At 35.2% G+C, this 8,572-nt stretch overlaps 1 long non-coding RNA gene across 1 annotated transcript; it reads left to right on the plus strand.

Annotated features, from left to right (window-relative positions):
- The first annotated feature begins 1,356 nt into the window (after positions 1-1,356).
- On the plus strand, positions 1,357-3,321 carry LOC141368979 (uncharacterized). The gene is made up of 3 exons (XR_012372390.1): positions 1,357-1,644; positions 3,011-3,091; positions 3,217-3,321. It is a non-coding gene; the product is annotated as an uncharacterized lncRNA (long non-coding RNA).
- Positions 3,322-8,572: the final 5,251 nt, after the last annotated feature.

Consider the following 8,572-nt stretch of genomic DNA (forward strand, 5'->3'; position numbering starts at 1 on the left):
CTTAGACCGGCCCAGTTTAGTTCACCACTGACTATATTAAAATAATATAATTAAATCCTCAGTAGTTTATAAGTCTGCAATATTTTTTTTCAGTGTTTAAGATCATTTGCAATCTGTATATTTAAAGGAACAGTATGTAAGAAATTTATATCAATTAATCATAAAATGGCCCTGATATGTCACTAGACATTAAGTAATAATTTTCATTTTAAATACTTATAAATAGTGGTCTGGCCAGGATATTGTCATTTAAAAAGTGGAGTTGCAGCCCTCAACTGATGTTTATGTTGTCATTTTGTGTATTGGCCACCAGCTGTGTGATTGCAGTACCAGTTTTAGCCACAAGTTTTGTGATTGCAATACCAGTTTTGGCCACAATCCTACATACTGTTCCTTTAACATCTGAAAGAAAGGGGTACGCGCGTTTTCTGTGCGTAGGTTCGGTTAATGAATTACACTTATGCATTTTTTATAAATGATCGTAAGATCAAATGTAGGATGGTTTCTATGCAGCATTTTATAAATGAGGCCCCTGGTGTATAAAGCCCCTTACATACAAAAGCCTCCTTGTCAGAGCGTCCTACTCCAATGCCTAATATGGTTGCAGTCTGAAGTCCTATTAAAAAGTCAAATATTGGAGGGGAAAGTTTGTCTGTTTCTGATTTTTCCAATGTCTATTGTGTTTAGTGCCCTGCTTTTGATGCTTTTGATGCCTGCAGTTCTTGCGGTGCCATGTGATGTCAACACATCTATAAATTATCACTATTGCCAACATATCATGATTTATTCTACTACAAATATTTGCAATTATCTTTAACAAGCATCATTATATCTGTTTGCTGTTCCGAAAAACCCAGGGTGTGGTGACTGTCATATACAAATGGCGCCCCTGTGCTTGTCCATCCCATTTAACAATTCCACTGTCTCACCTTTGTGGTCTTTGAAGCTGTGGCCTTTAAGGTCTGTGGCCCTCGACATAGGTGCCTCAGATAAATTTCATTGCTTATGTGTATTGTGTGTAAGCATATGTTACCCTTGCAAGGCCTTAATTTTCTTTGATTTATTACATATATATTTTTACCTCATTATGTGTCAAGTGTGTCAGACTACCCCCTCTTCCATTTACATACTGGCTATTTCATGTTTTATTTAACTTGGTAATTTATTTTGTAGAAAATGAGAAAGAATGTGAGCTTTATGATTGCACGTCATCAGCCCAAACTGATCATGAAAATATCACAACCATGCCAGATAAGAGAAAGAGAGTTGCAAAAAAGAGGAAATATGATGATTATATTGAATGTAAGTGCATAAATGTTCTTTAAATAATGCTTTACATATTATTTACTTGCACAATTTAAGCTTAATGATGCAACAACTGCAGGGCCATGTATGTCAGAAGATGATGTCTCAAAATGCAAGAAAACGTCAAGTGAGAATAAATGCATTTTTAAAAACTATTAAACATTCATTTTTTTTCCAAAAATAACAAGTTTATCAGTACATGTGTGCAAAGTGATGTATACATTACATTTTGACTATTTTATATAGATATAAATTCAGGTTTGCAGTCATTTCCAAAGCCTCCTGAACTCCCGAAAAAACAAACCACTGCTACCAGAGACAGAGTTCAAACTTCTGAAGGTAAACGATGAGGGTTACCTTTATAGATCAGTGTTTAGCAGACATAGAATTGTATCGACAGTGTAGGGCAATCAGATTGCATATACACGGACCATCCAAAAAGTCACACACTCCAATATTTTGTTGGGGTTAAGGTCTGAAGTCTGTGGTAGCCAATCCATGTGTGAAAATTATGTCTCATGTTGCCTGAACCCCTCTTTCTCAATGTCAGCATGATGATTCCTGGAATTGTCATCTTGTCATATGCCCATGTCATCAGGGAAAATAACAATCCATTGATGGAATAACATGGGCATTCAGTATACTTTCCTTGCTCTTACTTTCGCTACTAAACATACGTTTTTTGCTATTTGATTTCACCAAACGTTTAAGTAATCGCTGAATAGGATCATTAAATATTTTCTTCTGACTACATTTCTTCCTTGAAGAAGATGGTTCCCCACTATCCTTTCAGTGGCCCATCTGAAATGTATTAACAGTTAAGTAAGGGATAATGTAGAGGCAGCCGGTAGTTATTGGGAAATAAGCCCCGACAGTGTGATCAGGACCCGACGCGAAGCGGAGGGTCTTGTATCACACTGAAGGGGCTTATTTACCCAATAACTACCGGCTGCCTCTACATTATCCCGCTTATTACACGGCTACTTGCCACATAAGAAAAAAACTGGACATGATTATGAATTTGAAATATTTTATTGGCATATTTGTTTTAAATTAACATATGCATAAAATGATCGTAATACCTTATTAAGATCCTCTGCTTCATACTTGTCTGTCTCCATTTTTTTCTCTTGTAGCCAGTCTTTAAGAAGTTTTCATGCCCATTCTGTATTTTTTTGTGTGTTGGCTTCGTAGCTGTCATGCTCTATTTTGTCAAGTTCAGTCTCAGTAAGCTCTCTGTGTCTTGTCGTTGTTCGTTCTTCTATCCACTGTTTAAATGTTTTGTTTTTTCCGTACATTTCCATTCTTAATTGTAGTTGTCCAGTGTTTGTCACAAGATGGCGCCAAACAGTAATCTGTTGGCGCGGAGGGATTTAAAACATACAAGTAGTTTCGGCTATGCGTTATTACTTTGGAGCGGTTATTATTTGAAAAGAACAAACCTGCAAATGTCTCAACTGACCAATCAGAATCAAGCATTCCAGAGAGCCGTGTAATAAGGTTAAATAACTTGTTGCTAGCTGAAACATAATCATCCATGCAGTAATTATTCAATGGAAGGCTCTTACGAATTGCGAAGTTAGGTGGTGACTTTCTTTGGATGAGCAGTGTATATTTAAGTTAACTGTATAATATATAAATGTTAAATGCATAAAAAGTCATTTCAAATTAAGTAATTAAATCTTTGTTTAATTGTTTGTTACAGAATTATCGATGGGCCCAAATAGCCAGGTCGCCTGCAGTAGACACCTGCCATTACCAGAAGATTCTGGAACTGAAATCCCTGGTAATGTTAAGATATGTGTGTAACAGACATTACACTATTGCACGGCTATTATGGATAAGCTGTGGAAGTAATCCAAGGAACATAACATTAAAGGTAGTAATGAAATGCACGTGAATTGGTTCTAGATGCTGTAGATAATAACAGCCCAAAAAGGAAGTGCTCCATCACTTCCAGACACAGTTCCTGCCATGGAAGTGATAAAAGTGCCTCCACTTCTACTTCTAGACATGGTAAGAACAACTTAGACCACACAAAGCCAATAATCATGAACAAGGAAAAAATATGTAACACAGATATCTATTATAGGGTTCTTTTTCCTTGTTCATGATTATTGCGTACATGTGGTCTACGTTTTCCTTACGTTTTCTGCAAACATTTAGAAGAAATTTTAGTATGAATGTTTTTGTTGATTCATGATTTGTTAGTTAAAACGTCCGAATGCACATTTCACAAACAAATTTGTGCGTATGTATGCAGTGAATGAGACCCAATGTCTCTCCCATGAAGCGATCTTTCAATCTCTTTCAGACTTCATTATTAAAAATCCATAAAAGATTTCCTAACTAGAGATGATAATAATAATAATTAATAATTCCTTACATTTATATAGCGCTTTTCTCAGTACTCAAAGCGCTTTAAATATAAACGGGGGAATCTCCTCAACCACCACCAATGTGCAGCATCCACCTGGATGATGCGACTGCAGCCATATTGCGCCAGAACGCCCACCACACACACCAGCTTATTGGTGGAGAGGAGACAGAGTGATATAGCCAATTAGTATAAGATAAGATTTGATGAGATAAGATGAGAATCCTAAGTCAACTTGGGCCAGTTGTTCAAAAAGTTTAATCTGTATCAAACTGATCCAGATTTGGAAATCCCATTTTGCAGGATCAGGTAAACAATCTCACTTTCGTCCTGGTTTTTCAAAGCAAAATTAAATTGGATCACCGTAATCCAGATACACACTTTTTCATATTAGCAATTCTGTATTACAAGTGTTGTAAATTGGATTACATGTCAATGTTGACTATTAGCTATATAAAACCGATGGTAGTTAGGACAGTATGGGGTCACTAAGTGTTTTTACTTGAATAGACAATAAAATAACACAACTTTTTCTTACTTTTTTATCAGTTCAACATTCAGTCTGTTCTTCTGGCCCACAAAAAAAATACAGATTATACACAAACACATTGAAACATGCATTTTAAAACATAAAGAGGATAATTGTCCCGTAGTTTAGAGATGCTGTTAAAACTACTTTTGACTGTTCTCTGTAATCAATATACTGTGCCAATAAATAGATAATAAATAGATACACTTCCTGTTTTTGCACAGAAACAAAACTATGGTACATAGTGTTTGCATACCCATGCAGATACCAGTACATATAATTGGGTATTTGCCTACAGACTGTTAACATGTTTTTGAACTATGTTTAAATATATAGCAACTCATAACGCATTAACAAAACAATGTAATAGGAATTACATTGTTGACCCAATAAAGTGTTCCTAATGGTAATCCAGTTAACATTTATTACACTGCCCTGCCAAATTAAGTTGCTGTTTGTATAGTAATAGGCAACTTCTTTCATTTACAAATTTGTAGCTTGTGAACTTAAAGGTTACATGTTTTTTCCAATTCACTTCTTGTATCGTTCCTTCTTAACAGCAAAGATCAAATGTCTTAACAGCAAAGATCAAATGTTTTCTTTATGCTTTCAAATATATTTTTACATACCAAGTGACATAAAGGTCAAAAGTGACTGAAAATGTAATATGTTTTCCATGGTGTTTTTTATTATGTTATGGGCTTAGTATTTTATTAGATTTTAAGAAAATGTCCACATATTCATTTTATAATACTTAATTAGACAATTATTTCATAATGTCTTAATATACTTTGGGGCAGTTTCCTGGACAGGATTTAGATTAATCCAGGAAAAGGCCTTAGTTATATGAGGACATTTAAGTAGTTTTTAGAAACAAACTTTACAAAAACATTGCTGGTGTGCATCTTGAAACACAACAATGGCACTGATATATGTTAAGATATGCAGTGCAAGATGTTTTTAGATTAAGGCTGCTCAAACATGCATTGTAGACTAAGACTAGCCCTGTCCGGGAACCCGGCCCTTAAAGTTCCACAAAACTAACATGCTAATGGTGATTGATTTTAATGTACCAACAGCAGGCAACATTGTGAAGTGTAACTTTATTCTTACTTCATAATTAAAACATATTCCAGTCTCACTGGCACACACATTTCATGTTGGTGTTACAGGAGATTCCAGCCCAATAAGGGACCGCTCCATCACTTCCAGGGACAAATCACACCATGGAAGTGACAAAATGCACTCCACTTCTTCTTCAAGACATGGTAAGATTATCAAATGTTAGATAAAATTGTTTGCTATTTGACTCGGTTCAAGTTACTGTTTATCCCAAAAGGTAAAAAGAAAGATAATACATGTAAAAAAATACATACATTTCCTTTTTTTGCACAGAACCAAAACTATGGTACAGAGGCTGCATCCAAAAACTTAGGCAGTGACATTTTTGCCTCATGAGGCAATGACTTCGGAGGCATGAAGGCAGCTCAGAGAAACGTTTTCGGACACACTTCTATGGCAGCGTGTTTGAAATACAGATGTGGCCTTTAAAAATGCGCGTTTTCTCCCGCGGCATTCGCCAAATCGTCTCGCGGAGTCTCGCAGAATTCTGCAAGTGTTTTCGGGGGGGTTACTTTCCCTTTTCCCTTAATGTGTTTTGCTTCACAGAATATCCACCAGGTGGCGCATAAAAAAACTACATTTTTATATACTTTTTCATTGCGGTTGTTTCCAGAAGTTGATTTAAAATATCCATTTAAACAGCAAAGTGACTTAAACCCCTTCTTGCCAGCATAACAGAGCATACAACTATTAAGATGACTGTAAGTGCAATGCGCATTTATACTAAGTGCAACAGAGAATTTAGTGTGAGCCTAATACACGTAACTCTAATTACAATGAATATCTTAATTATTTGTTGTCGTCGAATTTTGACAGTTTCATTGTTTGTTCATAATATTTATAATTATGTAATTTTTTCTAAAAGTATCAATATTTTAAAGAGATTAAGGTGGTATAAAAAATACATGTTTTAAAGTATAAAATGTTGTAAAAATATATATTAGTATTCATATATATTAAGGACAACAATAAGGCACATTTACAGTACATGTTGGTAAAGCCAAAATAAATGACAAGAAATAGAACAGACATTTAAATTCAAAATGTACATCTAATAAAATAGCGAACAGAGAAACTGCGCCTTTTACAGACGAAAAAATTCTCCCAAAAAATTCTCAATTTCTTCCAAAAACGTTGACGTGTATTGCAATGCATCATTTAACGTCCTTGTTTGTTCATAATAATTTGATTTATAATTGTCTTTTTTAAAGTAGCAATATTTTAAAGAGATACAAATCAATTAATCCATTGCAGAAGTAAAAGACACAAAGTGCATGAGAAAATTAGAAGTAGCAAAAGAGCACCGTTCAGATATGGTTAACTGTGATTAAAGCGGTTTTTATACAAGTTTCTGCTCGTTTTAAATTGATATTCGCCAACAACACGTCAACACGTTTTATGATTGATTTACTGATTTATTACAGAAACTTGTCAGAAGCAAAGATATTGTTCTTAGCATATGTGCAAGCAAACATCAGCGTTTTCATTGATCAATAAAACAGCATGTGCTGTAAATAAATGTAACTCATCCATACAACATAACAACATTAAGTAGAAAAAGAGCAAAGACAAATAAGAGAAAACTAACAATTTACTGTAAATGTATTTTAGAAATCTGTCTACTCAAGTAGGCCTACAGTATAGTTCACTTAACCACCAGTAACAACCAATTAAACCCGAAAAAAACAAAATCTAAAAATTTTAATGTTGCATTTAAATCCTAACATTTTGAATAAGTGGTCGTCCATTTAAATGTCTGGTGATTGTCGGGCAATACCCATTTACAGTCTCTTAAGTTTTTAATTTTTTTAACATTCACACTATATCAGTTGTCAGGTCATAACCAATTTGCAATCTCTTCAATTGTTTTTCTAAATGAAGTACATTCACACCATTTTGTTGTCTTTATATGTTTAAAAGTTTAAAAGCACAGGTACAACCATTCATTATTGCCTGCATGCCATATTTAAATACACACAATTACACAACATGTCATGCATTTTAAAAATATTACCTTACACATAATAAAATTCAGTCCAACGCCACCAAATCGGCGTTGTCTACTCGGCATGCAAACCGCCATTACAATTCCATAAAAAAACTGCATGCTTACTACCGTAATCACCCTTTATAATTGGACTACCGTAAACGCACATGGGAGTACCTTCATATACCGTAAATACATTATAGCAGTTAATTTTAATAATTTAAAATAAAAACAAGAATTATTTTTTATATTTACTCATTTAATTTAGTTAAGTTTACTAAGGCGCATTATCATTTTTTACAGTGATTAGCACATTCTCACTGTGCGTGAATGGTCATGTCTCATGTGTTTATGACCGTGTAGTACTTAAGCCTTCTTTAGCAACCAATACATTATACCCATATACCCTGGATGAGTTGTTAATGGACCATCACATGAATCTATATTATTCACATTCCATTATCACTTACATTCCACGCCCCCATTGACACCGTGAGATCTATGTAGATAAATACAGTCCTTCCACATGTACAGTGAAGACATTTCAAAATGACCAAGATAAGTAAGCTTCATTCCGATGACATCAGGGTGATGAGATCTGCTGGAAAATCAACACGGGAAATAAACCGCCATCTGAATTCTGTTGGTGTACACGCAACACTGAGCACCATCAGAAGACATTACAAGGAACGAACAACCACCAAACGCAAACCTCGCAAAATTAATCAGTAAGTTGCCTCTCCGCGCTATAACATACTCTATATGACATATGTTTGTTGTGTCCATTGTAAAATGTTTATTTCATGTTTTGCTTTTGTTTCAGGGACATTGTCACAGCCATAGAGAGCATCACCAGCCAAAACAATGAAATGGCGGCAAGCTCTGCGAAAAAACAGCTATGGCGTGACAAAGGAGTGAACATTAGTGAGCGTTCAATCCGCAGGGTTAGGCAAAGACTTGGATGGAGGTATGGTAAAACGTATAACTGCCCCATGATCAGAGATAAAAATAAAGAGAAGCGACTTGAACAAGCACAAAAATGGATCGCCGAGAATGAGACATTTAACAATGTCATTTTTACTGATGAAACCACTGTGGCTTTGGAACGCTTTGCCACCATGTCATTTCGTAAGACAGGAAGACGTGTGTTTAAACCAAAGCCAAAGCATCCTCTGAAAGTTCATGTTTGGGGAGCGATATCCAGACTTGGACCAGGACCTATAGCAATCTTTGATGGGATTATGGATCGTAC

This window comes from Misgurnus anguillicaudatus, chromosome 12 (genome assembly GCF_027580225.2).
Source record: "Misgurnus anguillicaudatus chromosome 12, ASM2758022v2, whole genome shotgun sequence".
Classification (NCBI taxonomy): domain Eukaryota; kingdom Metazoa; phylum Chordata; class Actinopteri; order Cypriniformes; family Cobitidae; genus Misgurnus; species Misgurnus anguillicaudatus.